The following is a 20,931-nucleotide window of genomic DNA, read 5'->3' as shown; positions in this document are numbered from 1 at the left end:
TGGTTATCTGACTGGCAAAGTATAAAGGACACGCGGCTCTGATCCACAGTGCCCTCGGGAACCCGGGAGGCTGCTAGGGCGGCTGTTGCTAGCTACCTGAGCTTGCATCTGAATAAAGCCTATTAATTTTTACCCATGGCTCCCAGGATCTTATTCCTATTACCTAGCTTGTGGACCTGCAAGTGAAGGGTTTGTGACCCAGTCTGCACAATGGGTTTAAAGGGTCTGAGCCCTAGCCTGATACTGGGTAATTTATAAAGAAATGAAATCTATTTCTTACAGTTTCAGAGGTTGGGAAGTCTACAGTCTGGGGGTGCATCAGGTGAGGGCCTTGGTGGTGGTGGTGACTCTCCACAGCAATGCAGGGTAGCACATGATGAGAGAAACAGGTTGAGCAAGAGAGAACTAACCTTCTCACTTGCTGACCGTTTAAAGTCATCAGAACCATGCCCATTACTCCATGAATGAATCAATCCATTCACGAGAGCATAGTCCTCACAATCTAATCACTCTTAAAGGTCCCACATTTCAAATACCATAATCTGATTTCCCACCCTCTTAGCAGTGTTACAATGGAGGTTAACTTTCCAATACATGAACTTCTGAGGGACACATTTAACCCATAGCAATCTCTGAATGGGGTCCAGAGATTATTACCTCAAAATCACCTCAGATGCTTATTAGAATGCAGTTTCTTGGGCTTCAGCCCAGCTTACAGAATCAGAAGGGAGGGTAAGTTTTCAAGAAACTTGTTTTCTTAACACGGTCCCCAAGTCATTCTAATACACATTAAATTTTAGCAACCACAGCTTTATATGGGTTTCATAAAATTCCACTAAGATTCCAACTTCATCCAGAATGACAGCCTTGAAGGGGGCTGCCCTAACTTATGTTAAAGTACATCATACACTTAAACATGAAGTATATATGTATAAAGTATATCATAAACTTCAGTAACAAAAATAATGTGGTCTTGTACAAAAATCAACAAATCAACAAAACAAATAGCCTAGAGACAAACTCCTACATTAAGTTACAGAAGTAAAATTGTTTTTTTTTTTTTTTGTCTTTTTTTTTTTTTCCGTGTCCGGCAACGGATCGCAACCCTCAGTGTTGCCCCCGTACCGGACCGGGGACCGGCGACAGGATCGCAAGCCTCGGCGTTGCTCCCGCGCCTCGCTCAGCCGGTGAGGGGGAGCCGGTCTGTACGTGGGATCCGAACCCTCGGACGGGAGCGCTGCCGCGCTTCCCGAGCGGCGCACTATCCAGTGCGCCACCGGGCCGGCCCGAAGTAAAATTGTTTTTTTTTTTTTTCTTTTTTTTTTTTTCCGTGTCCGGCAACGGATCGCAACCCTCAGTGTTGCCCCCGTACCGGACCGGGGACCGGCGACAGGATCGCAAGCCTCGGCGTTGCTCCCGCGCCTCGCTCAGCCGGTGAGGGGGAGCCGGTCTGTACGTGGGATCCGAACCCTCGGACGGGAGCGCTGCCGCGCTTCCCAAGCGGCGCACTATCCAGTGCGCCACCGGGCCGGCCCGAAGTAAAATTGTTTCTATGTCAATTATTGCCTACCAGAAGACTGCTGCATCTTTTCCACCCAGTTTGCAGGGCTCGTTTGGAATGGTCTGCTGCTGCAGGCCATAGAAGCACTTTTGGTGGGGAGGTACACCGCAGAGGTACAGCGATACCAGAACAGGGAGAGGCCATGCAATTCCAAGTCAGGAGATGTGATCCGTATGTAAAAAGATATAATAAAACATCTAATAAGGCCTCCAGGTAAAAAAAAAAAAAAGGAACACCCAAGGAAACGTAGGCACTGACCTGGGATTGCAGTGTTTCTTACATGGCAACTCTATCTAGTAGGTTCTAGAGTGAGAGGCAGTAGCGGTTTATATATTTAACAATATTCAATATGGGGAAGGTCTGTTAGTCTAAGGTAAACTTTAAAATAGGGGTTCTCAACAGAGGCATTATTGACATTTTAAGCTGAATAATTTCCTGTATGGGGGCTGACCTGTGCATTGTTAGACATGAACACCATCCCGCCTCTACCCATCTGATGCTCCTACCACCCCCATCCCTGTTGTGACAGTCCAAAATATCTCCTGACACTGTCAAATGTCCCTGGTGAGGCAAAAATCACTTCTCATTGAAAACAACTGCTTTAAAGGAATCAATGAAGAATACAGGAATTATTTAATAATGTGCTGGGAAATCAATTTTAAAATGGGGGAAAAAACCCATCTATTTAGGTCCTCATCTCATACCATGTACATAAATAAATTCTAGGTGAAATAAAATGTAAAACTTGAAACTATTACATGGCTAGGAAGTTTAGGTAAATATTTAGCTAATATCTGCATAGGGAAGCATCTTCTTTTTTTTTTTTTTTTCCTTTTTTTTGTCTTTTTTCGTGTCCGGCAACGGATCACAACCCTCAGTGTCGCGCCCGCACCTCGCCCAGCCAGTGAGCGGGAACCGGTCTGTATGTGGGATCCGAACCCTCGGCAGGAGTGCTGCCGCGCTCCCAAGCGGCACACTGCAGCAGTGCACCACCGGGCCGGCCCGGAAGCATCTTCTGAAGTTAAAAAACACAGGAAGAAGTAACAAAGGAAATATTGATAGTTCTGACCACCTAAGGGTAAATTTCTGTAAAATTAATGACCAACTGGGAAATATAAGCAATATGGCAAAGGTCTAATATTCTTCATATATAATGGCAGTATCAATAAGAAAAAGACTAATCATCAAAAGAGTAATGGGAAAAATATATGAACAAATATTTTACAATATTCGGGAGGCCAGAAGTCTGAAGAAAAAAAAAGATTTTACAATAGAATAAATACAAACGTCCATAGTATGTACACAAAAATTTTGTTCAACTTCACCAACAATTAAAAAAAAAATTTAAATAATGAGTTTCCATCTTTACTTTATCCAAGAAGCAAAGATCTTTTTAAAATGTTAATATTTAATGCAGGTGAGGATGTAGACAAATGAGTATTCTCTATACCAATGATGATGAAGGAGTCTGGCCATCTTACACACTTTGGAAAACAATGTGGGTAATCGGTATCGGGAGGCTTAGAATGCTCCTATCCTTTGACTTGGTGTTTCCATTCACACAAATTTATAGCAAGTGTGGTGGGTTGAATTGTGTCCCCCCCCAAAGATATGTCCAAGTCCTAACCTACATTATCTGTGAACGTGACCTTATTTGGAAATAGGGCCTTTGTAGATGCAACTAGTTTAGGATCTTGAGAAGAAGTCATCATGGATTTAGGGTGTCCTTATAGAAAGGACACAGAGAGACACAATACAGAAGAAGGCCATGTGAAGACAGAGGCAGAGATTTGAGTTAAGCCAGGGAAGGCTGGGAGCCATCAGGAGCTGGAAAAGGCAAGAAAAGATTCTCCCCCTAGAACCTTCAAAGGGAGCACGACCCTGCCAACCAGTGGGTTTTGGATTTCTGGCCTCCAGAACTGTGAGGGAATACGTTTCTGCTGTTTTAGGCCACCACGTTTGTGGTAACTGTTGTGGCAGCCCTTGGAAACTAATACACGAATGAAATGATCAGAGATATAAACAAAGGTTTATGTATAAAGATGTTCATCTCTGCATTATTTATAACAGCAAAAAATTAGAAAAAACTTGAAGCAATGAAAAACTTGAAGCAGAGAAAGGGTTAAGTTATAATGTACCTGTAATATATTATACAACCATTAAAATATGTTTTGAAAAACTTCTGATGCCATAGGAAAATGCTTACAGTATGTATGCAGAAAATTCAGGATACAAAAGTCTATGTACAATGTGATCCCAAGATGTAACTATATATAATACTCATATATTTATTGTCGTGGTGAATACCATGGGTAAAAAAAAAAATCCCAAATAGAAAATAGCACATAAAGTCAACAATATACTAAGAGAAAAATAAACCATGACCTAGGGAGTTTATTCCAGGAAATGTATAGTTATTATCAACATAATACAAAACATTAATGAGTCAAAGACAGGCCTCAGGCCAACTCAAAGGTTGTAGAAAAGACATTTGGTAAAATTCAATGCTCATCCCTCAGAAAATATCTCAGAAAAGTAGAATAGAAGGATTCTATAATGAGTACAGTCCTGCATCACTTAGTGACAGGGATATATTCTGAGAAATGCATTGTTAGTGAAATGCATTGTTAGGTGATTTTGTTGTTGTGCGAACGTCTTAGAGAGTACTTACACAAACCTAGAAGGTATAGCCTACTATACACCTAGACTATATGGTGTAGTCTATGGCTCCTAGGATAAAATCCTGCACAGCATGTTACTGTACTGAATACTGTAGGCAACTGTAACACAATGGTAAGTATTTGTGTATCTATATATAGGAGAAGTTATAGTGAAAATAGGTATTACGATCTTACAGAATCACTGTCCTATATGTGGTCCGCTGCTGGCCAAAATGTCATTATGAGGCACATGACTGTATGTCTCAAACCATCAGCCAATATCATTCTTTGCTATGAAAGGAGAGCTTTCATACTAAACAAAACTAGAATGAGTGAATACTATTACCATGATTATTCATAGAGTTCTGGCAGTTTTTACCAATTCAATAAGACAAGAGAGAGAACTAGGGATTTAGTTATAAAAAGTACAGAAACAGAATTATTATCTGCAATAATAAGACTAGAGAATTGATTAAAATATGATTGGAATTAGTGAGTACTCATATAAACAGTAAGATAAAAGATGAAAATCCAAATAGCTTTTAATTATACAGAAAAGAATGAAAACATAACAGATTTACAATAGCAACAAAACCCATAAAATATCTACGACTATCTGTAATAAGAAATGTCCATGAACGAGTGCCACAAAACTCTAAAAGACACAAACACTTGAATAAATATTCCTGGAGGATAAATTAGATTATTATGAAGAAAGCCACTCTCACCAAACTGATTTAGAGATATCAGAGAATTCAATAAAAAAAAACTCAAGGGGATTAATCTGGAATTTGATAGTATTTCTAACATTCATCTGGAATAACTAAGTGTTGAGACACACGCCTACATAGAAAATTTGTGTCTAAGGCTCTTTTTAAAATCTGCTTAATAATGTTGAAGAAAGTTTGCTTTATTTGGAGATTCTCAAAATGTCATTCAATGTCTCCACCTGTTCTCTTAATTAGCATTTCATCACTTGAGAAGTTTCAAAACTCCAAGGGTGTTTTCTTAAAAAGGTTTTTTCCCCCCTGAGGATTTTTTGCACTTTATTTCCTTTTATCCTGGCTACTTTCCTTTAGTGAAATGTGAACCTCTGCAGAGTTTTGTGGTTATTTAAAAGAAGTACCCATTGAAACCTTATTTACATATTAAACTATATATTTTATATTGACATAAAGACAGGTTGTTATGTTTTTTGTATATGTGTCTGTGTGTTTTGTTTGTTTGTTTTGTTTTGTTTTGGTGGCTAGCCAGTATGCAGATCTGATGTTGTGTGCTATTTTTAAATTGAAAAATAAAAATTGTATATATTTACAATGTACAACATGTTTTGATATTTATATACACTGTGGAATGGCTAAATCAAGCTAACTAACATATGCATTACCTCACATACTTACTCATTTTTGTGGTGAGAACATTTAAAATCTACTCACTTACTATTTTTTAAGTGTACAATACACTGCTATTAACTCTAATCTCCAAGATGTACAGTAGATCTCTTGAACTTATCCCTCCAAGACAGGTTGATTTGAATCCCAGCCCTGCCTCTTTACTAGCTGTCTGAGTTTAGACAATTTATTAATCACCGTCACTGTCCATTCCAATTTATTTATTTTTGAAAAGTAGATTCAGGTACCTATGTCAAATATTTGTTATGAAGATGCAGTCAGGTAATTATTACCTAGCACAGTGTTCAGTGCATACTAGAAGTTTAGTGAGTATGATTTGTTGTAAGTTATATACTCACTGAGCTTCTATTTCTTTTCTTGTATTTCCCGAAAGTTTGCACGTCTATTTAACACTTACTTGATTCAATCTGTATTATGGTTAGATCGTAGCCGGCTGTTCACACATGTGTCTGCTATGCCAGGCTGTAATTTCCTAGAGAGGAGGCCATGTTTCATTCACCCACACATCCACACAGCTCCTAGTACAACACTCTTCTCATTCCAGATGCTGGTCGATGTGAAAGGAAGGAAGAAAAAGAAGGAAAGAGGAGGGAGAAAGGAAAGGAAGATGATGTTAATCATAACGATGCATGTGCTATGTGTGTACTCTAGCAACAAAAATTTTTTTTCATTATGTCTTAAATTTAATAAAATCTTAGTATTTTAGACGATGTGCTAAATTAGTACAGAAATGTGAATTGATGTGTACAAATCAGATTAAATCAGTGAGGGGCCAAAATAAACCACAAATCAATCTGTCCACATTTACTGAATTCCACTATGTACTTAAATGATTGCAGGGTTCTAGCTTGTAATTCTATAGCCTCTCCATGGTTTCACTGTGAAGAAATGTTGATATGCTGAAACATCCACAGTCTCATGTATTCTAAGTGAAGAAATACAGACTAACAGTTCCCATCATATTAATAGTAGCCCTGCCTTGCTTTACAATATTATTTTGTTTTACTGCATATGGTCTGGACTCCAGGACTTTATTTATGGGCAGTCAGGTGGAATTACAGCTGCCAAGAGAAAAACATTATTTATTTCTTTATTACTTGTACACACAAAACAAGTAAATTTTCCTGAATGCCTAACTGGAAAACTTATAATTTTAATATTATCGAGTTAACATTTCAAGTCTTTAAGGAGAAGACAGTAATAAACAAATGGCATCTAATAAAGCTCTCCATTAAATATAACCAAAAGCAAAAACATAAAAAGAAGCCAGTTGATGTTCAGGAAGAAGTAGGGCTTATAAAAAAAGGGGGGTCCTTAAAACTGTGGGCAAATGTAAATAAATAGGATGGGCAAAGGAGGGCATTTCAGTGCTGGAACCATGAAAACCAAAGAAGACAGGAATGGGTCTAGGCAGATGGACAGTAAAAATCTACAGTGGGCAGGAATTGGGGAAAAAACGTGGATAGGTAAAATGGGTTCAGATTATACATGGCCTTGAATGCCAATACCAGTAGCTTGGATTTGGGTCTATAAATAAGATGCTCAAGAGCGCTCTTGGACGGGGCACCTCACGGATGTGAAGTGCTGGGAAGATGAGGGGGCAGCACTATGCACAAGAGACTCCGGTGGCCAAGAGGCAGGGGGCAGGAACCAGTGTGGAAGCTACTGCAGTGTTTTCACACATGAAATCGTAACCGTGTATGTAATCTTAGAAATCTGTAAGGCATGGGGATTACCAGAGTTATTTCTAAATAGCAAGTGGTAGAAGAAGAGAGTAGGCAGCAGTTCCAGGCCTGGTCAGTTGAGCTCAGGCTTTCTTGGAATCTTATCCTTTGCATCAGGGTGATCATTGGTATCATTAAATAGATGAAAGACACACTAGCTGGGCTGTAGAAATGTGAAACAGAAAGGAACTGCCACTAGTTAAGAGAGAGAAAGGCACAGTACTGAAAGAACTTCATGGTGTGTCTAAAAGTTGGCAAGACCTCATGGAATCACTATATCATTGCATGAACAGCACTCTGCAAACCCTTTCACACACTCTATTAAATATGACTGGTGTGTATACAGCACCTGCTACGTGCCAGGCACATCTAATACAACAACCCTAGAGGTAGGTACTATCATTCACTTTTACAGATGCTCAAAGGTAATAACCTGCCCAATGTCGCGTAGCTGGGAACGCTAGAGCCAGGACAGGACCCAGGGGGTCTACTTGCTCTTCAAAACAACACATGAAATAGGTAAGATGAATCTTATTTGTTGAACAAATATTTACGGAGTTCTTACCTGCCGGGCCCCATCACATATTTTGAGTTTCCAATGATGGGTAAGAAACAACCCTTACTGTCAAGAACTTGTAGTCTAGAGAGCAAGACAGACGAGTAAAGCCACATTTTACTGATGGAAAAGTCTAAACTCCAAGCTTAAATAAATAACTTATCCAAGCACACAGCCAGTAGAGTGGGTGATCAAGCCAGGACTTAAATGCTGATGTTACATCTGAGAGCCTAAAGCTTATCCAAGTAATGTCGATACTTCTTTTTCTCACCTACTAGACAAAAGCCAAAGAAGACAAAGCAATATCAAAACCAGGACTATTTTAGCCAAACGTCTACAAAAAGAGCCTGATCTTGTAAGGAGAAAACATTAAAGTAAGAGGTTGTGACTCTGAGGAAAAGAGCGCAGGCTACCTATGCCAACATACCACATACCGGTTCACCAGTTCAAAGATGTGTCACTCCAAACATGAAATGTCCTGTCATCAATAAATATTTTGCCTAAAGTTATTTCAGATGCTTTGGGTAAATCACTCACATTGGGCCACTTCTCTCAAGGAAAACCAAGAGAAACCCTTGTGGGCTGAGAAGCTGAAGATGGCCCCAATCAATTCGGTTCCACAGTAATTAAAACTATTTCTCAATTTTTCCTTCTGTCCCTTTAACGCCCTCTTAAAGGAGGCCTAGAGATCCTCCTTTGAGCTATAAGAAAATTGCCTCAAACTACCTAACTGTACCAGCCTGCAGATTTGTTTTACCAAGTTTGGATGGCCCACCTCGGCTTTTCAGTGTGAACCACTGTTGTGGCTGGCATCAAGTGCAGCGAGGCCTCATTAGTTGTCTTCAAGCACTCGGGTGGAGACACAGGGGCTGAGACACAGCACCTACAGCTGTGTCAGTAGCGGATCTTTTTAGTTCTTTTTTATTTCCCAAAAGGGCCCTGATCGGGATCAAACATACATACAGTACAAGCAGCAGTTTATGATTGTATGACGTGGAGGGTGATAAGAAAGCCTCCTTTGCCCCCAAACAACTTCTGTGCCAGCCTGCCAAAGTGGCCAACTTTAAGGAAGAGAGGTTTGACCATAGGAAGCTACTAGGGTTATTAAGAAGGTTACTGGGGATTTACCAAACATTTATTATAAGCCCTGCGCAACAGGAGGCCCGGTAGGGCCCGCCTGACCAAGGATAGGGGCCAGAGTTCACCAGGATTATTAAGATTGAAACGTAGTGTTTTCCAATCATTTTAAGATCTAATTTATTTTCAATAACATCTGTTTTATTTGTAAAAAATGCAAAACACTTTAAAATCTTCACATTGTTCATGCAAAGAGCACTGGAGTGTAGGGGAGTGCACGGCCTCAGGGCAGGTCTCCCACCTGCTTTTCTAGCCTCCTTTCTGGGCATCCTGTGACGCAGCCCTTCTGAACCCCAAACTGCTGAGCTTGTTTGCCAGGCTCTGTTCTTGGTGGTGAAAATACAAACCTGCCTCAAAGCTACTCACAGATAATTAGGGAATGGTACAGGGAACTTGGGAGCTCCAGAGAGGAAACAAACCCAGGGCTGAGGGCAGGTGGTGGGCAGGCAAGGAGGAAATGACCTGGGCTGAGCCCCCAGGCATTCGGGGTCACTCAGCTGGTGAAAGCCTTCTCATGCAGATGCAGCGGCATGAGGGGGCTCCAAGGCAACCCCCAACTTGTGTGCAGGAACCAGAGTTTTGTGATGCTCAGCACATAACGGGTAAGGCAAGGAGTGGTAAAAGAAGAGCTAGAGAGGTGGGAGGTGCCCGATCATGGGGGTAACTACACTGTAGCTGAAAAAGACGCACTGAAGGGTTGTCTCATTTCACTTTCACTACAGGGAAGTGTGTTCACTGGAAACACTTCAGAAGGCAGAGATCGGGAAAAAGAAGGTGATAAAAAGTATTTTAAAAATGCACAATTTAGAGATAACCACTGTTACATTTGATGAACAATATTTTATATGTGTGTGTATGTGTGTGTATATTATATATCCATATAATTATATATTGACATATACTAACACATATATTTTTCTTCAAAAATGAAATCATTTAAAATGTGATATATTGATGGAGTTTGGATGTGCTGTCCCTTCCAAAATTCATGTGGAAATTTGATCTCCAATGTGGCAGTGTTGGAAACTGATTGAGTCATGGGGGTGGATTCCTCATGAATGGATTAATGCTCTCTCTGGGGGAGGGAGATTAATGAGTGAGTTCTCGCTCTATTAGTTCCCGCGAGAGCTCGTTGCTTAAAAAGACCCTGACACCTTCTCTCTCTCTTGCTTCCTGTCGCCATGTGATCTGCTTGTACCCACCGGCTGCCTGCCACTTTCTGCCATGAGTAGAAGCAGCCTGAGACCTGTGCCAGATGCAGCTGTCCCAGAATCATAAGCCAAATAAACCTCTTTTCCTTATAAAATACCCAGTGTCAGGTATTTCTATTATAGCAACACGAAACGGACTAAAACATATACATATATATATATATATATATATATATATATAAAATGAAATATTGTTCAGCCCTAAAAAGAAAGGAAATTCTAACACATGCTACAATGTGGATAAACCTTCAGGACATTATGCTAAGCGGAATAGCCAGCCACCAAAAGACAAATACTGTATGATTCCACTTATATGAGGTACCTAGTGTAGTTAAATTCATAGAGAGAAAAATAGAATGATGGTTGCCAGGGGCTGCGAGGAGGAGGAAATGGGGAGTTGTTGTGTGGACGGCTGTAGAGTTGCAGTTTTGCAAGTTGAAAAGAGTTTTGGCGATTGGATATACAACAAAGTGAATATACTTAACACTACTGAACTGTACATTTAAAAATGGTAAAGGTGGTGAATTTTATGTTAGGTGTATCTTACCACAATTAAAATATAATAAATTAATTAATTAAAAAAAGAAAATCACTTAACGAAGTCTTTTAATACTTTTTTTCACTTATATTTGTGATCATCTTTTCATGTGAGATATATACACTTCCATCAATATCTTAAATGACTTTGTAGTATTCTGTTGTAGAGATCTTTAACCTAGGAGAATTATTTCCCAGGATGGAAGAAACCTGCAAATGCTTGGCTGATGAGAAGGAGCCAGTGAAAAGTGGAGAGGGGCACAAGAGCCCAGAAGAGAGGGATATTCATAGAGCAAATGTCCCGGTCCCTAAGGAGGCAGGAGGGTATGGCGTTAGGGGTTCAGGGGCTGGTCTTAAAAAGGGAAAAAATGGATACCACATCCTCTGAGGAAAGGAGACAAAGATGGACATGAATGTATTTGCTTTTGTAAGGAAGAGTTCGGGCAGTTGAGAGAAGTCAGGAGACTGGACATCTCTGCGGAGTTAAAGAGGCCGAAGAGGTAGGATAGGACAGAGCGGGAAGGACATATGGCTGTGTTCAGAGCATGGAATGCTGGGGTTAAGATTTCCGAGGTGAAAAAGTACCAGCTGGACAAGAATTTGGGTACAGGGCTGAGAGTAAGTAGATATGGTTTCACGGAGGTGAACTCATTAAGAAGGTCCAAATGGATTCTGAGGCCAGATTCATGGTCAGATCATGTAGGATGATGTTATCACCACAGGCTTTGATAAGAGTTGGGGAGGAAAGGGAGGTACAGGAAGACACGGAGCCAGGTCCTCAGTTGTTTAAGAGATGAATGGGGGACTGGGAGTTGGAGGGAGAGCAGAGAAGAGAGAGGGTGGACGGTAGCCTGCCACATGTAGCCTCATTCAGCAGCGAGGCTTCTATTATCACAGCACGTTCTCCAGCCTCCCCCCCAAAGTCCCTACCGTGATTTCTTTTTCTCCACAGCACACATACCACACACTGTACTATTCCCTTGTTCATCTATTTCTGCTCTGTCTTCCCCATTACAATGGAATGCTGCCTGAGGGCAGAAACATTGACTATTTTGTTCACTGCTCTATCACCAGCACCTAGATCATGTCTGCATATAGTAATGCCTTAAAAAATCACACTTGTTGAATGAATGAATAAGTGAGTGAGTGAATAAATGATTCAAGCCAGTTAGGATAAGGATATCCCATTAGGTTTGCTAAAACAGCAGGGAGGGTTTTCTTTAGAAGGGAGCTATCTTAGGGCGTTCAGTCTTTGAGAGACAGAAAACGTCAGTCAGAGCCTCATCTCAGGCTGTTTCTGCTCTTTTTTCCATTCCCCCCTTCTTCACGTGACTGCTTCTCTGATCTTATAAAGACTCAGCTTAGGTGTCACCACCTCTGGAAAGCCCCACTGCTGTCTGTCCCCCATGCAAGGCAGCTGACCCCTCTTGGGCGCTCCTATGGTAACCTCTGATTCTTTTCTCGGTTATGATGCTTACCCCACTGTATAACTGTTTACATGTCAGTCTCCCCACTAGACTGAGCAGGTGCAGCAAATCTCAAACACACAGTAGGCACTACATAAACATTTTTTGAGTAAACGAATAGAAAGCACCAGACATGTGAGTTGAAAGAGCATGTATTTTTCCTTTTTTGAAGCTCACCCCTGTCATACACAAATCTGCACTTTGGCCCTTGTTGCTAGGGCAACCAGGTGGGAAAACAATTTGGTCCCCAATACAAAATATAACCCAGAGTCTTCCTGTTTAAGATAGGGGTCCACTGGCCTTTGTGTGTCCATTTCCCCGCCCGTCTGCCCAAACGCATGCTTGTGATGCCATGATGGAACATCAAAGCACATGGGCTGTCTGGCCCACCTGTGATGCTGCCCAGCCAGTAGAGCACAATGGAATCACCTGTGGGGTGTTTTTGTAAAGTCTTGTGTCTGGGCCCCGCTCCCCAGAGATTCTGATTTAATTGGTCTGGGTACAGCTGGATTTTTACAGCTCTTCGGATGATTTTATTGTGCAGCCAAGGCTGAGAACTTCTGTCCCTTTGCTCTCCTGCCACCTCCTCCTGGCTGGGGTGCTGTCCAAGGTAGCAATTCATCAAGAACTTCTTCACTCCAGTGTCTGGCCAACCCATCCAGGGGCAAGGGTCAGTGGTCTATTAGAACAACCAGTGGAACAGCACTGCACCTTAGGACAGCACAAGACACACAGTTCATTGGACTGAAGGAAAGCACACCTAAACTAAAAGGAAAGCACATCTAATCAGTTCAATCTAAAACTGTGCTATCCAATAACCACACAAGCCTATTAAAATTTGAATTAAGGCTGACCGGTTAGCTCAGTTAGTTAGACACCAAGGTCAAGCGTTTGGGTCCTCTTAACAGCCAGGTGCCAAAGAAAAACAAAAAAGTTTGTGGAAAAATAAAATTAAAAAATTATACAAGTCTTTCCATGAACTTAAAAAAAATTTTTTTGAATTAATCAAAATTAAAAATTCAGTCCATAACAGGCCAGATAGTAGATATTGTCAGCTTTATGAGCCAGATGTTCTCTGCTTCAAGTACACAACTCTTCAGTGGTAGTGTAGAAGCAATCACAGATAATATGTAAACAATGGGTATGGCTGTGTTCCAATAAAACTTTATTTACAAATAGTTTGCTAACCCATGCCTTGAGAAAAAAAAATTACATAATATAATTTCTTCACACAAAGAGACAATGATTTACTTGGAAAGACAATGTAAAAATGCAACAAGCAAGCAAACCAGGAGCTGGATGAAACTGAAGTGAGCCTTAAGTCACAACAACAGAATCATGTTAAGTCTGCCTGGACAAACAGTATGTCGAGAACTGTGTAAAATATTCATGGACTAAAAGTGGAATGGAGTCTCATCCTCCTGCGGTCATGCCAAGACTCTGAGAAATAAATTATGAGACTTCCAAAGGCTTTTTGTAGCTCTTAGACACTCAATAGGGAAGTAGTTATCATCCAGAGCAATCCTCTTTAATTACCCATGTGATAAAATAAGTTAAAACCTTTGTTATGAATAAGAAGGAAGTAACAGTGAAAAAAAAGTTATCCTGAGCCAGGGATCATGCTATGGACTTCACAAATATTGTCCAATAGCTGATAAAGAGCAACATTTCTGAATTGCTGGGTTTATGGGTCTGTAAGTGGACGTTCACTTGGTTCAGTGGTCTGATCTTAAAGGACCACGATGTCCCACGATTTGATCATAACCATATCCTTTCTGCAAATCAGTTAATGGAAAATTGTGTCTTTACTTTTATGCACATACATATACAATCAAAATTTTGGCATAAAATGGCAACTTAATCCTTTTCATATAAATCATCTTTTATGCCACAATCAAGCTGAAATCAAAATGAAGAAACACCAATTAAAATGTCATAGTTTTAAGATAATCAGATTTCTCAAGAACAATTCTATTAGCTGCTGAAATATCAGGGAGATAAATATGGTTCTTGTGAATACTGTGCTATCATTGACAAAACTGGGAAATTTTTCAAAATGCCATACTTTTGAAGTCTAGAGTATGTGGGAAAATACTACTACAAAGGAAGAACAGTCACTCATGAGTTAATATTCCTGCAACTGCGTGTAGGTATATTTTAGTTATTAGTATTTCTATATAAACACACTTTAACTTTCAGTGAAAAGTATAATTTAAAATTCCAGGAGATAGATTTCCATCAGAAACTCCAGGACAATTACTTTACAGAATTTTTCTAATTAACTTAAAAACACTCCAAGTTCGGTAAAAAAATAATACTTCTACTTGGATTTCTTTATATAATGTTATCAACATTTCTTAATACCTTATTCACTCATGAAAAATAGAATGAATATAATTTGAAAGACTATTTTACTAACCAGCATAGTTAAAAAAAAACCCCACCCATTTCAGCTATGAACAATAACTTTTAATTTATGCTTTAAAACTTCCAGTTATTGCCATTTAAAACATTTCTATGGCTGCTAAGTCATCACGAGCATACAAAAAAATCTACTTTGTCAATAAATGAAATGTTTGATTAAGAGTAAGGTTATGCTATTTTTGGAGATATTTATGTTTACATTCAGTTGATTGTAATTATAATCAACTGTAATTGCTTCAGAGTTAAACAACACCATTTAAACTACAGGCTAATTTCCTCTACTGCCTAGTTAAGCACAATTACTTCTTAAGCTTTGTCTACACTTGTCTAACAGTATTATCTGACTTTCAATGTTTTTTCAAAGGCGGTTCATCTCGCCCTTAGTATTGCACAGATAGCGTCCACATCACTGTCCTCAGGGAGGGACGATTCTGCAGTCTTGAACAAAATCTGAATAGCTTAATGATTTTCAGTATGTCAGATGCAGCTTCTGTACTTTTTAAAGAAGAAAAGTAAGCATAAGGGCAAGCTGTGGCCTCTTCCATTCTACCTAACAAAGTCTATGATCAGTGATTGCTTATATTTAGTTTGACCTTTAAGGAAAACTGAAATTTACTTCCAAAATGAAATTAGTTTTGCTTTCTAGATTGCACTGGGAAAAGAAAAAGACTTCCAGCTTCAATTTTAATATATCTCCTTGTATATGAAATTTTAAAGACAACATTGTTTTCCATTTATTTTATGAAAAATATGTCATGAGGTACTCATAGGTAGGAAGTGATTTTGAAAAGGCAAATAATTTAGGATGTAGTAAATAAAGGGGGGGGGGGTTATGAGATGGACACATCTATTTAGACCATTTGTCACTATTTGTTACAAATCAGTTTGCAGAAGTTAGGAGGTGGTTAGGAGGGAAGGAAGACAGCCCTAGAGACACAATTTGTAGTTAGTCTCTGGGACATTCATGTTTCTTTGTGCACCAGGCTGCCTTTCCAAGGGCATTAACCTTCAGAGACCACAGGCTGGCAGCAATGAGGACTCTTCCCCTCTCACTCACCAGGCCTCATTTTACACAGAAAATGACTGCTGTGGGCTTATTTCTGCACTTGTGCAGTGCTGTACAATGGCTGAGCCTCACAGGTCTACAAATGGCCATCTATGTACTGCTATCACATTGCAATATAGGGTAACAGGTGGTTGACTGTCTAGGGCTGTCACTAGACTCCCTGGGTTCAGACTCTGCCTCTACCGTTTACTGGGATGTAGGTAATGTGGGATAATGGCAGTGCCTACATCAAAGAACTGTTGTGAGAAACAATACAGGTAAAGCACTCAGCATGGGACACTTGGTAAGCACTCGACAGTGTTAATCGCTCTTGTTAGCTATTACACATCTTAGATCAGTGTTTCCCAAAGTGGGTCCCAAGCCTAGCTTCATGGGCGATATTTTACATCATGATCCAGTAAACACATATGCACTTACATGTTACTAACACAAGTAATGAAGCTGCGTATATAGTCCTTTCTATGTATAGACTGGACAGTGCAGTCAGGATTTGAACCCAGAAGTCCTTTAGTGCTCTTAACCACTACCCTCTACTGCCTCATGTACTTGCTGTACATGGAGGAACCAAAAGTGTCATCAAACACTAGTGACCCTCACTAAGAAGGATGTACAGTGATTGCTTCTATTTTATTATACATTTCATTTAATTAAGAAAAATGCTGATCCTAACTTGTTAAATTGATTTCATGACCCAAGACATACAATTTGAAAAATACAATGGTAAGTGTTATATGATTTTTTTTTTGGTGGCTGGCCAGTATAGGGATGGAACCTGTGGTGTTACTGGCACCATGTTCTAACCAACAGAGCTAACTGATCTGAAATTTTTTTTGAAAAACACTAAGAACAATAAAAAATTTAAGTAAGTATATATATCTCATCTCAGAGGCTTTAACATTCTATGATGCATTTTAAATCTCAAAACAAAACAAAAAAAGGTTATATGGAGCATTTCCTAAAATTATTCAAATACCCCCATCACCTTGTGGGATGGACACTAATTTTGAAAATGTTATCTTAGGGTGTTAACACCTTCAGGGCAGAGACAATTTGGGGGTTATTTTAACCTATACTTTAGTTATTACTCACAAGCACATTTGACACATTCCTAAATAACTGATTAAGGGAGAGTCCCTTCCAGAAGAGGAGAATCCGCAGGACCCTGAGCTCCGCCCTGGAGAGAGGTTTCCTAGGTACGTAGGATGGGTAAGGAAGTGTCACTCACCTAAGAAACATGAAGGCGGTGTCTCATGAAACAGTCCAATTAAAAATGTGCCCCTCTCCATGGCCAAAATAATGGCTTTAATAAAAGCAAATTAGTTTAAAAATGGAAACAACATGGTAGATATGAAATCAAATCCCATTTTAATGGTTTTACTAAAAATAATGGTACGCTATGAGTCCCCCCTTATCCACGGTCTCACTTTATGTGGTTTCAGTCACTGAGGTACACAGTACAATAAGGTATTTTGAGAGAGAGAGAGAGACAGAAGGACCACATTCACATAACTTTTATTATAGTATGTTATTATAGTTCTATTTTACTATTATTGTTGCTAATCTTTTACTGTGCCTAATGTATAAATTAAACTTTTTCATAGGTATGTATGCACAGGAAAAAACATAGTATATGTAGGGTTTGGTACTATCCGTGGTTTCAGGCACCCACTGGGGGTCTTGGAACATACCTCCCGCAGATAAGGGTGAACTACTGTATTTTTTAAGGGGTTTGGTAGTCCCCACAGGCTGGACTGAGTGACAGGGTCTGGGTTTGAAGGCCGAGGCAAAGAAATCAGACAAGAAGAGCCCAATAGAGGCAAAGGTTTCAGCCACTCCTTGAGCCAGGGGTACCTATTTTTCAGACTTTTCACAGGGTTTCTGAGACTGTAAGCTGGGGTAGGGGTGGTGGGGAGAACAGTTGTGCATCACTGCCTACCTCCTACCTTCCTCCAAATCTCCCTCCACTTGAAAAACTGGAAAGTGCAGAAACCAGCTGTAAGCATAAATAATCCATAATGTGCAAAAGAGCAAATAGTGCCCAAGTTCATGAACGCAGACACACGGGGCCACATGTCTGAACAACTCTGGGTAATGTTTATTTTCATGGCTAGCAGACTTGGAAATTTAAAAGGGAAACTGTTTTTAGAGTAGAGTTGAACTTTGACATATAGTACATTTATCAGAGTAAACACAAGTGCTTTTTCATAACAACAGGATTATGGAGTCAAATCTTAATTCTTGGTACTATCAATGCCAATTTCCACTTTCTTCTAATTAAGGGATAATTGCCATTAAGTGCCATGTCTCTAGGAAAAGGTTAGAGAGAATTTAGAGCTACACTATGCAATATAGTAGTCACTAGTCCCGTGTGGCTATTTAAATTAATTAAAGCTAAAGAAAATTTTAAAATCAGTTCCTCAATTGCACTAGCCAACATCTCAAATGCTCAATAGCCACATGTGGCTCATGGCTATCATATTGGACAGATTAGAGAACATTTCCATTATTGTAGAAAGTTCTCTTGGATGGCACTGATCTAGAAAAAGCTATTTTTAGATGCTAACAGGGAAACTGTTCATTTAGGCTGTTCATTAGAGCTCCAAGCTCTTCCTACCAGAGTTTGTTTGACTCAGAATAGTGTGGGATTGAATTTGAAAGCTACTGCCAGGGATTCCATTATTATCTCAAAATATCATTCCAACTGGCCTGCCTAAAATCTCTTTGCATTAGGACTTTCCATTGCCACAAGTTATCTTTCAAAATCCAAACATACCAGGAAATGATATTTGTGATAACAAAAACTTGTTATAAGTTCCAATGATTTATGAGCTAGTTTGAAAGCACTTAGAGCAACTTACAAAAAAAAAAAAAAAAAGAAGATACATGGCATCATCAGCTCCAGGAATAAAAGTTTGTAGTTAAAATAAATAGAGATGCACTTCTGTTGTTACCCTTAGGATAAGGAAAATACTTATTACACACCTGGGTCTAGTCCTACCCTTCTCATGAACTTAGACTAAGATTCAACAACACTTGGACTTTGCATCATGTTTTGGGACCGTTAGCACATATTTCCTTTGAGCCTCACAAGAATCTAATCACCATCATAGTGCTGATTTTGAGTGCTGTAGATTCTTCTCAGGAAGGAGACTGACAAATAAAATATTATCTTGTCAGTGTTTGTAGCGCTTAATCGGTTACTAAACTGATCGCAGACGGCCAGAGTATAGTGAAAGCAAATGGCTAAGACTGCAGGGGCCAGCTAGCTTTTCCTCTCGCATGACTCCAGACTGCTCTACTCATCTGACCTCTGTACTGCAGACGTGTGGGTTGCAGGGGAAAGCAGGACAGACAAGAGTGAAATGAGAAGTGCCTTCCCTCTTGACAATCACAAAGCAGGAAAAGTGAGCACAAAAAACCCTGCAAGGTCGTTGTGAACATGATTCTGGTAGTTCTGTAACGAAGGCTACATAAAGGGAAAAAAAAAATTATTCCATAAGGCAAACTATTTCCCTCCCAAGCAACTTTTTTAATTTTAAAAAAAAATTCTTTAATTGAAATGTAATTGATAGTACATATCTGTGGGGTACAGCATTGAATATCAATACCTGTGCGAGATAATGTGATGCTCCCATCAAGATAATTAGTATATTCAACATTACACAATGTAATCATTTTTTGTGGCCCTTCCAAAGCAACTTGTAAAAGGCATTTGATGAGAAATACATGAATTAAGCAATTGCTGTAAAGACTTCTAATGCCAATTTAAATAATATGAACAGTTTGAATTCAGTTAATGGCAGATTATAATAAACATGCATTTTTCAAATACTTTAATATGTTAGCTCAATGTCATAACAGCTATCAGCTAGTCATTATTGTTAGCAAAGCTTCTTTACCATTTTGTTTATCACATCCAGTTTGTGAGCTTCCAACTTGGGGGGCTTGCAAAACATTTATTAATGTATACATAAAGGACAGGCGCTGTTAAAATTCCTATGCTAATGCCTTGAAGATTAAACTCACATTTCTAGTTCATTAAGAGATGACATCTATAGTTAATCTTGGAAACATAGTGTCTCTAGCACACATACAAGAAAAAGTTTGGGATTTTATGCATAGAGCTGAGACTAAAATTCTTTCATCTGCAAATATCACATATGTGAGCCTAACTATTTTTCCTAGAAATAAAAAACTTTAAGTAGGTCAATTTATTAACTGCTACCATGGAGTCTGTACACGCACACTAGCCTATCCTTTGATGAACTGCAGCCCAGAATGGAGCTATAGCCCTGTGTTATTAAAACCTGTCTTTGATTCCAGCAGAAAAATGTGGCGGCACAAAGTAATATCGCCGTTTAGGCTCTGTGAGTGTAATAGATCCTAGAACTGTTTTGTTCTCTCTCTTCACGTATCATTAGTGTATGTGGTTCGCTCACAGGACCGCACACACAGGACGTCGGAATGGGTCCGCTCAGGCAGACGTGCTGCCATCCCGCCTGGGCTATGTTCTCACATTCGGAGTCCAGTCCTGGCTCAGCCGTGAAAGGCAGTCCGGCCGGAATAAACCTGACCAAAAAGATCAGGGAAGTGTTTGGGATGCAATAAAGTGCCGTGCAGGAAGGGGTGGACGGAGGAGAGGGACGAGTAGAGAGAAAGGGAATACGGACTTAAGACGGGAAAACCCTTTCATTCTCATTGGATTCATTTAAGAAGGGGAAACCCTCTCCACAAGGGCTCTGTCCACAGCCCAAAGCTAATCACTTTTTTATTGCCACGGACGACCAGAAGCCTCGGTCATCCACCCACAGCGGCCTCCCCGGCGAAACCGAAAATCCCATTTCTTCCCGAGTGTGCACCCAGGAAAGGAAAGCGTGGAGGGCGGTGCACAGGGCGAAGCAAGTTAGTGCCTCGCTCCCGGGTCCCCTGCTTCCCGGGCCAGCCTCACGCGCCCAGCTCCAAAGTGAACCGGGCGATTGCAGGGAGCCCGGGCGGTCAAACTCGGGGTCGTTTCTCCCCGGAGTCTACCCGATAACAAGCCCGCGGCGGGCACACCTGTCAAGGGCCGGCGGGCGGCACTGCGGCGGCAGGTCCCCAGGCGCGCCGGCTCCGGGCTCGCTCAGGAGCATGCGCCCCAAAGGGCTCGGGCGGCCGGCCCCGCGCCCGGGAGCTCCGGG

General features: G+C 40.3%; 1 protein-coding gene across 1 annotated transcript in view; it reads right to left on the bottom strand.

Moving 5' to 3' along the window:
* TMEM150C (transmembrane protein 150C) overlaps window positions 1-20,931 on the bottom strand; it is a 65,704-nt gene that overhangs the window by 43,868 nt on the left and 905 nt on the right. The window lies entirely within an intron of this gene.

The sequence above is a fragment of the Galeopterus variegatus genome, unplaced genomic scaffold (assembly GCF_000696425.1).
Source record: "Galeopterus variegatus unplaced genomic scaffold, G_variegatus-3.0.2 Scaffold478, whole genome shotgun sequence".
NCBI lineage: Eukaryota > Metazoa > Chordata > Mammalia > Dermoptera > Cynocephalidae > Galeopterus > Galeopterus variegatus.
This window is presented reverse-complemented; position numbering and strand designations above follow the sequence as displayed.